The following is a 15,009-nucleotide window of genomic DNA, read 5'->3' as shown; positions in this document are numbered from 1 at the left end:
TACAAAAAAATGAATAAAACTTAAAGATCTATGTGTCCACCATTAAATAATAAGTAATTGCAGTTGAATGCCTACTAATAAATACAAAAAAAATGTTAGAAAATCAACTAGTTGCTTACAGTTTGATTAAAAAAAAAACCAGGTTATTCACCTAGTCTCAAAATAGTTCCCCACAAATTACATATTAATTACAAAGTGAAAAACGATTAACTTTATAGTTGAGAAACCAAATGATCAAAGACAGCATCACCAATATGGACACACTTATATTATATGCTTCCTAATACAGTGCACTGAGAAGGACACACAATATCACTTCTGTAATATTCCTGCCAGAATATGCATAACTGGATTTATTCATGAGGAAATGTCAAACAAACCCAAACTGAGGAACATTCTAAAAAACAACAACAAAAAAGCAAGAAACAAAAATGGTACTGTACTCTCCAAAACCAGCCAGATCAATAGAGCCAAAGGAAGGCTGAAGAACTATTACAAACTACTACAGAGATAAGAAACAGGACAACTAAAGATAACTGGCTACCCTGAGTTGAATTCTGGACTGGGGTGGCAGGGGAGGGAGGGCGCTATGCAGAACTTCATTAGGACAACTGATGGAATTGAATGCGAACAGCATTTAAATTAGATAACAACCTTGTATCAAGAGTAAACTGCCTGATTTTGATCATCAAGAGAAAGTCCTGGTTCTTAAGGAATACACATTTTATAGTACTTTAGGTATAAAGGGGAATGATGTCTCTCCAAAATTCACTCAACTGGTTTAAAAAATATAGGGAAAGAGAAAGACGGGGGGAAGAGGAAGACAAAGAGAAGCAGGGGGGACAGGGAGAGAGAGAGAATTACACGACGGATGGGGCAAAATGTATCAGGTGAATTTGGGTGGAGAGCATAAAGGAGCTCCTCACACTATTTTTTGCATCTTGTCAATGAGTTGGAAATTAGGTCAAAATAAAAAGTTGCCAAAAGAATACTTAAAACTAATATAATACAGCCTTATTAGTCTAATTAAAAACTGTTGTCTCTCAGAGTCTCTGGGCTTCAGGTCAGTTTCCTGTTAATAAAAAAGGGATTAGCAAGTTCTGTCAAGATTTTAAAAGACATCCCAACATCAAATTAAAACTGTCTCCCTGACACCATAATCAAGATTTAAAGGGAATTGCGTGATCCAGCATTCTTAATGCATGTACCCCAACCGCGTGACTCTCCAGCTTGAGGGAAACTGCTCTCCAGCCAACGGAGGGCTTAGAGAAGCTGGGATCCACACGGCAGCTGGAAGCAGGGGAGGCGGGCAGCCAGGCAAGCCTGACTTTCTGGAGAAGACGTGCCAGTGCATATAATTTAACAACCTGGTTTTGTCTCTAAGAAATGCACTTTGCACATCACAGTTTTGAAACAGATCTCAGTTCTGGGTGGTGACAACGTTTTCTATAGCCAGCCGTTTCTATTTAAATGCTGGCTGAAGCCGGCTTCAACAATGAATCATCGACAGAAGTTTTGTTTCCTCCACACCAGGAAACTCAGATGGAAAGAGAAACCATCTGTCAGCCACTTCTATAGCTCGTCACTCGCTGCCAAGCGTTTGCAGTCCCAAAATTGAAATTGATTCCCCAAAATGTTCCCAGTACTTTGGAAGGGCTCAATTTTAGCGGCACCGAAGTGTGAGGAAGGAAACCAGAGCCAAACCCACTGAGTATTTTGCTGTGGTGCTGGGACATCCTTAGGGATTCCCAGCATCAACCCCACTCATATTTATGTATCACTTACCAAGGCAGGACCCCCTGAAAAGCACTCTGCATGGTTTATTTCATTTAATCCTCTCACTATACGTTCTCCTTTTATAGATGAAGAAATCAAGGCAAGGAGAAGTGAAATAACTCGCCCTGATTCCACAGCCAGCTGTGTGGTGCCAGGATTCAGACCCAAGTTTGCTTCCGGAATCCATGTGTTCAGCCCTCATCAACCACTATGCTGCGCTGCCTCATGGGAAATAAAGGGGCATCTTGCTGGGGGACTGCCCGCTGAGATCCTCCCGCTGAGGATGCCCACTTGAGGTTGAATTTCAGAAACAAGTAAGTTTTTAGTATAATTATGTCCCAAATTGTGCATGAGACACACTTATACTAAAATATTATTTGCTATTTATCTGAAATTCAAATGCACCTAGACACCCCTCTTGAATTTTTCTTTGCTAATTCTGGAAACCACAAATAAGGTGGAACCCAAACCTACAATCTCCAGCTTTGAAGAGGTGTGACTTAGCTATTGGGCCACAGGGCTCGACTATACAGGTGGGACCTGGATCTTCTGGGATCTTTCACAAAAAGCTACATGACCCCTCAGTTCAGAACTTTTTAGGGATGGGAGGGTACTGGTGTATGAATTGCAGAAAGCTGCCAAAGAATCCTATAGGCAATTATTATAAAGAACTAAGGAGTACCTGTGGGCTGACCCTACAGTCTTGGGTGTGGTGTGTTCAGACAGAGAAGCCTAAACTGCATAGCAAGTCACCACAAATTTAGGAATTTCAAACTACAGGGTTATTATTTCATCATGTCCATGGATCAGGAATCTGGACATCATTAGATGGGTCCTTTGTGTAGGTCTCACAGGCTTGGAATCAAGGTGATCAGCAGGCTATATTCCCTTCTCAATCCCAAGGCCCTCTTCGACGCTCACACGCGCTCATCTGCCCTCTCACGACATGGCAGCATATTCCTCAAGGCCAGTGGAACAATACTTCTAGCTTGATGGGTGGCCTGGACCCTTTTTTATGGGCTCACCTGATTGGGCCAGGCCCACTCCGGATAATCTCCCTCTTAGCTCAAAATCACCTGTGATAGGACCCCAATAACATCTGCAAAATCCCTCCACCTTTGTCATATCCTGTATTAATGGAGAGTGAATTACAAGTGCTTCCCACATTCAAGGAGAGGAGATTATACAAGGGCATGGATACTAGGGTGGGAATCATGGGGGGAGGGTTTGGAGGAATCATTACTTAGAACTGTGCCTATCATATTCTCCAACATCAGTTCCTTTTGTGCAAAATGGGAGGAACCAGCACCTGCCTTGCACTATTGTTGAGAGAATTGATGGGAAATCCTAGACAATGAGCAAAGCACAGTTGACTCTCCCATAAGGAAAACAGCATATGCCTACAAGGGATCTCTTGGGCGGGCACTGCAAACAGTTGGATGGCCCTGTTAATATAGTAAATAAGGGTGCGGCTCTAAAGTTAAACTACACGGATTTCAGAAATCCTGGCCCCATGATTACTTTAATACCTGGGGGCCCATAGGTCAGTCTTGTCATCACCTCATGTCACCATAATCACATTTTTTATATGCAGAATGAGGACGCTAACAGCTGCGAGCCAATGAGTTGCCATAAGAATACAATGAGATTAAAAAAAAAAAAGAAAAGAAAAGAATGCAGTAAGATCATGCACAGAAAGCACTTTGTTCCGTGTGCGGCTCAGGGAAGGGCTCAAATAGCATCAACTCACGGGCACAGCTGCACAACTACAGCCTCCATAAAGGAAGGAAGTCTCAAAAGAGCACAACGACAAGTATGTCTGTGACAAACTTTAAGCCTCACTATGCAGCCAGACATGTGTCTCAAGAAAATGTCCTTGAACTTGGACTCTGGAGGGTTTCTCAGGAACACACACTAGTGTCATAACCAGATCACTTGGCCTGCATCCTGGGTTGCTGTTGCATGTCTCTGAAATGCTCCCTTTGGGGTTAGGCATCCTATTTGCTTTTATGAAGCTTTTCTGGAGAGGGAGAAAAAAAAAAAAAAAACTGGTTTATTTTTATACCTAAAGGCAGGGAGGGGTCAAGATCGAAGGCAATAAAACACCAACTGCTAACATTTTAACTCTCTCTGATCCACACCATGACAGAGGATTTCTGTTTCCCATGTTTATTTTATAATTCTTGGATTTGTACAATGACCATGTGTCCTCGTGCATATGATCCAGAAAACAACAACCTGTGTGTGTGTGTGTCTGTATGTGAAGCTAGAGGTGGCTGGAACCTCTCTGGACTTCTGAGACGGCCCATGAGAGCCCCAGCAAGGCTCCTGAGAAAGCCCGAGCGAGGGGTTCTCACACTTGGGTTATGCATAAGAATCGCATGTGGCTGGTTCACAGCCAGGGCGACCACAGGCTGAAGCACTGCCAGGGACCCAGATTTGCAGTCTCTAGGTGATCTCTAGGAATTGGCATTTTTATACAAACCAGCCCCAGGTGATTCTGCTGCATTTTGAAAAACCCTGCTTAGGAGCCAGGCTCCTCCTGCAATGGGATCAAGCTCTGAGGCCCATCAGTCCAGGGTCGCTTCCATCAGGAGGCCCGTCCCACATTGGCTCTGTGGGGAAGGGGTGTGGGACCTTGTGAACAGAGGGGAAGGGGCGGGGTAGTGCAGGGAAGCCGGAGAAATTGCCACTTACATCTTTGGGCTATCCATACATTTAAGGAATTTAAAGAAATGTTACATTTACAAAATATACAGATCTATAATAGCATGAAATTTTTTTTTCTATCCTATCTGTGTTTTTTTATGAACATGGAAATAATTTCTTTTGTCTGTGAGGCCTTTTGTGAAATTCCTTGTCTAAGTGTGAGGCTTGTTGGTGGAAACGGTCTTCTTGCTCCCTGCACCTCCCTATACTCCCAGGACAAGCCTTACCTTAGAAAGACATTCAAGGCCCCTCAAGAAGACTCTGGTCAACCGCCCCCGCCCCACCAGGGCAGCCAGGCACCTGAGCTTGGACTTAGCATGATGCTCCTGCCACCTAGTGGTCAGAGACACGTGGCTAATTTATCTTCACCTCCCCTGCTTTCTCATTCTCTGATCCAACAAACCTTTGTTAAGGGCCTATGGTGTTGTCAGGCACTTTGCCCCGCTCTGAAGGTGAATAATAGTCTTATTTACTGGAAGGAACGCTACCAATCACTTAGTTAAGTCAAGTCGCTCCCAATGATGAAACTGAGCTCAGGTGCCTCCGAAAATTCACCTCAAACATTCTTGCCTCTGTGCAACAGTGGGTGTAAACGGGAATCACCCATCCGTGGGGCTTTTTTGAAAATACCACCTATCCATTTCAGGAGGGGCCCGCTCCCAAAGTTTCATATTCAGAAAGCCTCAGATCTCTCAAGGTAAATACATTTTTTAAAACTCCACAGATAATTATTTGTGTTTTCTCTCTCTCTCTCTCTCACACACACACACACACAGTTTTACATCATGAGGCTCTAACTCCGTTTTCAATGTGATGATGGCACCTACACGGCATTTTAGAGTTTACAAACTCCTTCCACACCCACTATTGTGTTTGACCTTCACACAACTGTGTGCAACCATAATTTCCATCTTGCTGATGAGGAAACTGGACCTCAGAAAGGCTACTTCTACAGGGCCCCACAACTGATCAGTGACAGGGCAGTGTCTCAAATCCAGATTCTCGCTGGTTTCAAATCTCATCATTTTCTGCTATTTTGGGGCACCCCTGGATGGTTGATTGGACAATAGTATGTAAGAGCCGAAGATTGAAGGACTGATCTCATCTGGGCCAGTCGTTAAAGGAGGACATATTCCAAATTTTTATTTAATAAATATTTGGGGGGCATACAATGTGCAAAGCATAGGGAAGGAAGAGTTTTAGAGATAATAAGACATGACCTTGCCTTCAAGGGCCTTGGTGTCCTCTGGAATCACCATATATCACATTATCTCCATTTAGACCCCATTGCCCACCCCACACTCCCCATAATACACAGACACCCACCCACAGTGATATGCTGACAAACTACCTCTCCAGAATTTCTAGAAGCTGTAATTAGCTGTTGATTTGTGTAAATATTCCCAACATAGTCAATCACATGCTATCATGACTTTGCAATGAGCTTGCAAATTTCTCAAATACTTACAAACTGGTTCTGATGTGCTGATAGTATCTGGTTCCTGCACACACTAGGGCCACACATATAAAATAATACTGTTATTGGACTAGCACTCTATTCATTTCCAATTACTGCCATAAAATATTACCACAAATTGAACAGCTTAAAACAACACAAATTTATTATCTTATAGTTCTGGTGGTCAGAAGTTCAGAAAAGAGTATTCTTGGCCAACATCAAGGTGTCAGCAGGACTATATTCCTTCGGGAAACCCTACAGAAGTATCTGTTCCTTCTTTCTCAGCTTCTAGAGGATGCTGTGTTCCTTCGCTTGTGGTCCCTCCCAGCCATGGCATCACTCCAAACTCTGCTTCTGTTACCACATCTCTTTTCTTCTACCTCTGACCCTTCTGTCTCTCTCTTTATAAAGATCCTGTGATTACACTGGCCACCCAGATAATCCAGGACAATCTCCCCATCTCAAAGACTCTTAACACATTTGGAAAGTCTCTTCTGCCATGCACAGGTTTCAGGGATCGGGGTGTGGGAATCTTTCAGGGGCTATTATTCCATCTCCCACAAAGGCACTGATGAAAGAATGCACAAGACCCTGGAAGGATGGACCAGCATTCACTTGGCACATTCTGGGTGTCCAGAAGTAAAGAAGCAAAGATGATAAGAAAGGAAAGAGTGCTTCCTCTCAAGATATGTCCTTTGGGAAGACCCAGGTAAACAATCAACTGGTCCAGAAATATTCCGCAGTGGTATGATCTTGTTGCTGGTCTCCAAGTGCATTAGCAATATCTGCCTGGGTCTACAGCTATTCTCAGAGCGTTGTCACATAGGAGCCACACAGAATAGGCCTACAGTGGACAGGTACTATGTTGTTCACTTTAGAGATCAGAAAGCTGGGGCTCAAAAAGGTGATGTGTCTAAGGTCAGAAACAGTGGAGCCAAAACACAATTAACCCCCACATTTTACCCCCAAAGTCTTACCCATTCCATGATTATGGGCCCAGGGAAAAAGCCCTAGGATAGGATCCTTGACTTCTACAATCTACATATTTGTCTCATCTATAAAATAGATTTGTATTGGTTAGGATTCTTTCTGCTGCTAAGAACTCAAACTAGCTTATAGGGAAACACAAAACTGGGGAATAGGCGGCATTTCATTGGCTTTATAATTTACAAGCTCCAAATTTACAAGAATATAAGCTCCAAGACAGAAGGAGCCATATCTCTTTTGCACTTAGGTATTTCCCAGTGTGGTGCCTAGTGCTTGATACATAAAGTAGGTTCTCGTAGCAGGCACATTCATTGGTGACCCACTATGAATCATATCCTTGTACCATGCCATCCCCTATGAGTGGGGGCAGAACTTGTGACTTGTTTCTAACCAACAGGATGTGGCAAGCATAATGATGGCATTCCCTAGATTAGGTTACATTGTATATGATTCCATCTTAGAAAACTGGAGCAAGAGATTCTCCCTTGCTGGCTTTGAGGAGGTAGGTTACCGTGCTCTGAGTGGGCTTGTGAGGGGCCACATAGCTAAGAGCCATGGGTGGGCTTGAGGAGCTGAGAGTGCCCCTTGCCAACAGCACTAAGACAGGGCCTCAGTCATACAGCTCCAAGGAAGCAAATGCTGGCAACAGCCTGAATGAACTGGAAGAGATGCTTCCCCAAGCAAGCTTCCAGATGAAAACACAGCCCAGCTGATGCCTTGCTAGAAGCCCCTGAGCCGAAGACTGGCTAAGCCCTGACTCCTGACCCATGAAGATTTAGAAAATAAACCTGTGTTTCTAATAAATGAGACTCTAAGTTTGTGGTAATATATTAGACAGCAATATGAAACCAAAACAGTATTCAATAATTTGTCAAAAACCAGAAAAGATAAGAGAGGAAAAAGGAGGGAAATGGAAGATATAAACAGGCAGGTTGGTTCTGGAGGATATTTGACTGGCACAACTAAATCCAGAACTTCAAAAGACATTGGCAGGCTGTTTTTCTCTCTCTCTCTCATGTGTGTGTGCATTAGTTGTGTGTGGCTGGGTAGATAGCATCCTGAGAATTCTGTCTGCCAACAACTATTCTTCAGTTATCTCGACGGGGGAAAATCAAGTCTTGCTGATAGTTCTGGGGTTTAAGCTCCAGAGAGGACTCTGGCCTGGCCTGGAGATAAGATTTCCTGGTTGGTCACATCTGGTTTATTGATCCACCTCTGAAACACTGAAATGGGAGCTGTCCATGTCTACCCAAAGCGGAATTCATTCCTTGCCACAGAGATTTTATAACTGAGAGGAGAAAAACATACTGGCAGGAAAAAAAAAAATCTGTTTACGTCCATCATGGGGAATAAGAAATTATGTCTCACGTGTAGTTGTGAGCATTAGTTGAGAGTACATGCAACAGTTCTCAAAAGTGTAGATACCAGGAAACATTAAAATTCATAGCTTTCTGTGTGTGGGCAGAGATCTTTGGCTCTGTGGCTTACTGCTGTATCCTTGCACCTAGAACACTTCCTGGCACATAGCAGGGCCCAACTGATATTAACGGATGGACAAAATCTGGAAAAGGGATGCAGACAGGGACCATACTCCAGTCAAAACTAACCAGTGGCCTTCCAGGAAACCATGGCTGACACATGCCCCTTTCTCCCTCTCTCTCTATTCTCCTTTGCAAGCCTTGGAGGAAATGACATTAATATTCCAGAGGAAGCAGTAAGGAGCATGAATCCTAAGTTATGAATATGAGTTACAATTATATCACTAAACTCAGGCCCTGTTTCCAGGAGAGTCTGATTAATATTTAATCAGGCCTCGTCAGATATACAAAGTAAAGGAGAAATCCCATTTCCCAGTCATGGGACTTCTCCTTCACAACGGAACATTCTATTTGCTAAACATCCATGATCTTGCTTTATTAAACGGTTACGCTCAACAAGTCAATTGAACATTCCTGGAATAGATTTACAAATAAAAAAGTCAGTGGAAAACTGAAAAGTTTACTTCTCACAATGATTTCTGTTGATTAGAAATAGGGAAGAAGAGCAAGTGAGGCAGAGCAGGGAAGGAGAACGAACTTCCTGGAGTCCCGTGTGCCAGATCCTGTATCCTTAGGCCTGAATTATGAGACAGGTACTCCAGCAAGAGATACAGGCACAGTTAAATAACAAACCAAGCAAATTACAGTGACCAGCGTTCCAAAGAGAAAGAACTTGACATACGCCCTCAAGAGTTGACAAGAAAGCTCTGAGATCGTTGAATAAGTCCTTCCTAAAGAGGTGGGGATCTGAAAGGTAAGTCGGATTCTGTCCGGTACAGGTTTTTGGCAAACCCTCCTGGCTGTCTATCCAGGAGCCATCATCTCCCCACCTCTCCCTTGCTGTTAGAACCCTGTTTTGTTCAAGAATCTGGTCGCGTGCCCTTTGTGTCAGACAAAGTGGGCCTCCCTGTCTAGGGGCGACCCTGTGGCCCAATTTAGGCCAATGAGACCTTAAGGGGAACTCTGCTAGGGGACATCTGAGAGCGAGTTTCCTTCTGTGATAAAAGGGAGGCATGTGGGACCTGTCTTTCCCTGTGGTCCCATGTGGGACCACAAACCCTGTCTCTGCTTTCAGAAGTGATGCTGTGAAGATGTGACGCTTGAAGTTATTGTAGCCATCTTATAACTGAGGAGAGGGCCCGAGAATTGCAAAGAAGCCGATGCCATACCCAATGTTGAGCCACCGCGTCCACACTGGAACTATCTCCCTCAGATTTTTTATTATATGAGAAAAAATATAGCCCCATTTGTTCAAGTGGCTGTTACATACAGCAGACAATGGCCCTAAGCTGTTTCAGATTTATAGCATGACTGTCAAGATTTTAGAAAGGATTTTTACAGCCCTCGTGGATAACAAACCACCCCAAAATTTGCAGGTCTTAAATAACAGGTATTTCACTTCCTCAGAATTCCATGGGTCTAATGCTGTATAACAAATTACCCCAAAAGTTACCAACACAAAATAGCAAAGAACATTTATTAACCTACATAGTTTCTGCGGGTCAGAAATTTGGAAGTGGTTCAGCTGGGCCGTTCTGACTCAGGGGTGGACCTCTTTATTTTATTTATTTATTTATTTATTTTTAAAAGATTTCATTTATTTATTTGACAGAGATCACAAGTAGGCAGAGAGGCAGGCAGAGAGAGAGAGGAGGAAGCAAGCTCCCCGCTGAGCAGAGAGCCCGATGCGGGGCTCAATCCCAGGACTCCAGGATCATGACCCGAGCCGAAGGCAGAGGCTTTAACCCACTGAGCCATCCAGGCGCCCCAGGGGTGGACCTCTTTATAGGACTGCCTGAATGTCTTCATGACATGGCAGCTGGCTTCTTCCAAAGCAAGAAATCAGAGAAAGAAGTAGAAGCTGCAATATGTTTTATGACCTAATCTTGAAAGTCCCCTACAGCCATTTCCAGAACATCTTATTAGTGACACAGGTCAATCCTGCTCATTGTAAGAGGGAACAATACAAATATGTGAACACCAAGAAGTGAGGACCATTCACTAGAAACTGTCCTGAAGACTGGCCATCATCCACTCGCTAATTCTGTTATCAAAAAGGGTTCAACCAGAGAAGCAAAGCCATTACAATATATACACATGTGCGTACACCTACACATATTACAGGGATTTCTGCAGGGACACCTGGGTGGCTCAGTCAGTTAAGTCTGCATTTGGCGCAGGTCATGGTCCCGTAGTCCTGGGATGGAGCCCTGTCACATGGTGGGGCTTCCTGCTCAGCAGGGAGTCTGCTTCTCCCTCTTCTTCTGCCCCTCCCCCCGTTTGTGCGCATGTTCTCTCTCTCTCAAATAAATAAATAAAATCTTTAAAAAAAAACAAGAGGATTACTGTAGGATTTGACCTTATATAACAATAGAAACTAGTTAAATGGTCTCTGTAAGGCTGTAGTCTTCATGCCTGAGGTCCATAGGGCCGCCCATGGGGAAGGGAAGATGGAAGTAGAGTGAAGGAGCAGGAAGACAAGGTAGAACCCATGAGCACAAGCCAGAACCCTGATCAGTCTCTCACTGCCCCCTCCTTCGATGTTGTGGGTGTTCTGCAGGGGAATCCAGTGCATATCCATAACTCAAAATACATAGGGAAAGGGATTCTGGGAAACAGCTGAGCCAGGCTAGCTGACATCTTTCACAGCCACTGCATGGTTTACTTTTTAAGGAATAGTGACTAGGACAGGGCTCAAGAAGCTTCTGGAGACGTTCTGCTTCCTTTACCTAGGTACTTGTAGTATGGCCAGATGTAAATTTTATGAAGAATCAGAAAGCTGTATACTTGCAATTTGGGCCCATTTCTGTACATATGTTATACTTTAATAAAATATTTACCTTTAAATATGATGTATGTTTTACACAGAAAGCTTAGAAAATAAAAGGAGACAAATGCCATAATCTCAGCACCCAAATGTCTCCATTAGTAGTATATATAAACCATAAATTCTGGCTTATAATTGCTTTTTCCTCTTTAGAAATATACTATGGCCATTTTCCATGTCGCTCAATATCGTTTTACAGCAGAATTTTAATGATGGCTTAGAAGTCCAATATATTAATCCCCTTTGAGTAATCCTCTTTCCATTTTTGGTTGGAGAAATAATTCTTTTACTTACTCTTAAATCGTCAGTAGGCAAAGCCAGGACTGTTTGCTCTTTTATTTCCAACAAAGCATACTCAGGGCAAGCAGTGGGTTTTTCAACTGCAATCCCAGATACCTGGTATATATTTTGGAGGGTGGCCTAGTCCCCCTGGACAGAAATAAATTATAGAAGGAAGTGGGCATAGTGAATGCGGGTCTTTCAGAGACATCAGCCTGTCCCCCGGACTTGCTGTCTCCACACCCAAACAACCAGGCTCTGGGAATATTTCCTGTCTGGTTTCTACTGGAAGGAACCCTACAGCAAAAACCAGCATCCAATGCAAATTGGATGGCCCTTCTCTACTCATCGGGGAAAAACAGAAGCTGAAAAAGTCTCCTGAGATGAAAAGTAGACACTCCTAAAACACTGACTCCTCCACTGTTTACCAGACATTCAAAATGGATGTGCTGGTGGTTTCCTGAAAGCAAAGAAAAGCTGGTTCATATTCTAAAGCCCTAAAAGCTTTCACCACTGAGAAAAAGAGCAGTGTTTCCAAAACACCAGTATGGCTCTCCAGTAAGCCACCATGTTGCTCCATAACCTGAGGAACTTCTCCACATCTCTAAGAAAAGATGTAACATTGAAATCTGCTTCTTACATACTTTTTTTTTCCTGGTGGGAAAATGGGCACATCCATTTTTAAGTAGAGTTCTGTATGATGATGGCATTTGGGGCCTTATTAGATGATATTACATATGGCCAGTGAGCACAGAAATACCCGAATCCTGCCTTGGCCCACACAACCCTCCTCCTTCATGCATGAAGGATAGTGGAGAATGGAAACCCAGGACTGACTCAGCTCAAACTCCACAGAGCACTCCACAGTGTACTGGGTTAGAACACAGAACCTTCCCCCAAATTTAGGAGCTTCTGTATCTTTCTTAGCCCAGACCCATATCTCAGGACCACACCACCGTCCATCCAGTTGAATATTACAGAGAAGTAAAGAGACGAGAAGAAATGCTCTTTGGAGGAAGCAAAGAGAAAGAGCTAGCCATCCCCATGTGAAACCCTTTAATAAATCAGTGACCTTGCCTGCTAGGCCACATGGCCTAATCTGTGTCCTAAAACTGATCCTCCTCGTATCTCCCCCAACCTCATCACTGTTTACTCCTCCTAGGAAGGAGACAAGCTAAGGCCTTCTCCTCTTTACCATCAAATATAATTAGCAATATGTATCAAGAATCTTAAAATATTCATCCCCTTTGGCTCAGTAATATTAAATATTACTTACTAATGCTTTCTATGGGCTAAATGTTGTTTTAACTAAGTGCTTTACAAGTATTAATTTAAGCCCCACGACAATTTATATTCTAAATACTACTTTTGGGGAAGGCTAGGTGGCTCAATGGTTAAGCGTCTACCCTTAGCTCAGGTCATGATCCCAGGATCCTGAGATCGAGTCCCTCATTGGGCACCTTGCTCAGCGGGGAGCCTGCTTCTCCCCCAGTGCTTCCTCTCTCTCTCTGATAAATAAAATAAATAAATCTTAATTTTTTTAATAATAAAAAAGAATAATAAATAAATACTACTATCATCCCCTATTTTATAGATGGGGAAACCAAGATTTGGTGGGGGGGGGCGGTTTGAGAAAACTCAACTGCTGGTAGCAGGGTCTACATTTGATCTCAAGAATCCAGACTCCAATCTGTGTAGTCCAGCATTAGACTATGCTGCCCTTCAGTAAATCCATTTATACAACAGGGTGTCTTAAGAAAATAATCTAGAGCATAAAAAAATATGGATGTATACACAAAGATGTAGATCTCAACCTTATTTATAATAAAGGAAAAACTGGAAGCTAGTTAAACAACCAGCACGAGTTCAGTAAAGTGAGGCACATGAACTGTGTGTCCATTAAAACGATGTGCAATAACCTGGATTGTTGGCAGAGTAGCAGGTGCAAACCCGTGGCTACTGCAGACCCATCCAACACTTTCACACCATGCAGAGTAGGCTTCCTCTGAGTCATCAGCCAGCCTCCTACTGCCCTACTGTATTAGGGAAGAGTCAGGCCAGGTTCCCAGCAGAGGCTCTAGGACAACTCACCAAATGGACAATTAGCCCCATCCTGACAGACAAAAACTTCACTCAAGTTTTAGGACCTCAAGAAACTCAAGTTTCAAGGATCAGAACCATTCAACATTCCCATCTGTTTAATGGACATTGCTAGCATTTGCTATTGGACAGACACTGCTGGTGGCATGTTGTAGGTATTCACTGACCTCATCTCTACCTAGGAGCTGGGTACCATTGCACCTTCTCTTCCTACATGATAGGAGATACTGTAGCAGGGGCACACAGCTGAGAAGTCATAGAGCCAGGATTCAAACCAAGGTGGTCTCTTTCTAGAGTTTTCAGCCTTAAGCCCCACCCCACATCCCTACCATTTCCACACAGAGCTTGTGGTGAGCGCACCTTCTGCTCAACAGCCCATGGGCATGGATGTGTGTGGCCCCATGTCCAGCACATTCCTGCACTGAATGTAAGGGATATGCAAGATTGTGGGTCTAGACCTGGGTCTGCAAAGAGGCTGGGGTAGAAGCAGGGACTGGGGCAGGAGACTGCAGAGAGACAAATGTACCCCCACTTTGCACCCATACACCCCTTACTCTCCTGCCCCCAATCAATAAGCAGAGCCAAATATGGGGGGCATATGGGAAATCTCTGTGCCTTCAGTTCAATTTTGCTGTGAGCCTAAAAAAAAGAAAGTCTACTAAAAAAAATTAACTTTTAAATTTCTACTTACTATTTTCCTCGCTGCAATCTGGTTTCCATGCCTTATGCCTTACAGAAATTGCCTGGAGTCATTTTTCTAACTGCCAAGACCAATGTTTATTTTAGTCTTTTTCCTGTTTTACTTCTTTGACACATTTGCCAGTTCTGTCTCCTCTCTCCTCCCCAAGAACCTTCGCCTTAGGTTTAAAAGATGTGGAATCAATAAAGAGAAACATAGTTTTCCTCTAGCTTTTCTGATGACTGAGTCCCTTTCCTGTCTCCACCCACCCCTTAAGTATCTGGGACGCTATGGGTTTGTCTCTGATCCTCCTCTCTTCCCCATGTGAATATCCTGGATTCAGACCCATCATCAGTTCCCCACTGTTGATGTATCATTGATTCACTATTCACAAATTACTGATTCTCTCAAAGAACTTTTTAACTTCATTCCAGTGTCCAACTATTATTACCCATCAACTAGATAAATCCAGCAAGTGTCTCCTGAAAACTTGAAGACTGACTTGTCCAATACCAAACCTGTTTCAATCTCTCTATCCTCTCCAATGGCTGCTTCTCTTCCTCTATCTCTTAATTTATCTCAGACTCAAAAGAAATATAAGTAATGCCTTGTACATATAATTCATTTAACTATTTGGTTTCTTTTTACTACTCTT

This window comes from Martes martes (genome assembly GCF_963455335.1).
Source record: "Martes martes genome assembly, chromosome: 17".
NCBI classification, from domain to species: domain Eukaryota; kingdom Metazoa; phylum Chordata; class Mammalia; order Carnivora; family Mustelidae; genus Martes; species Martes martes.
The sequence above is the reverse complement of the archived record's forward strand: the minus strand, read 5'-3'. Positions refer to the sequence as shown.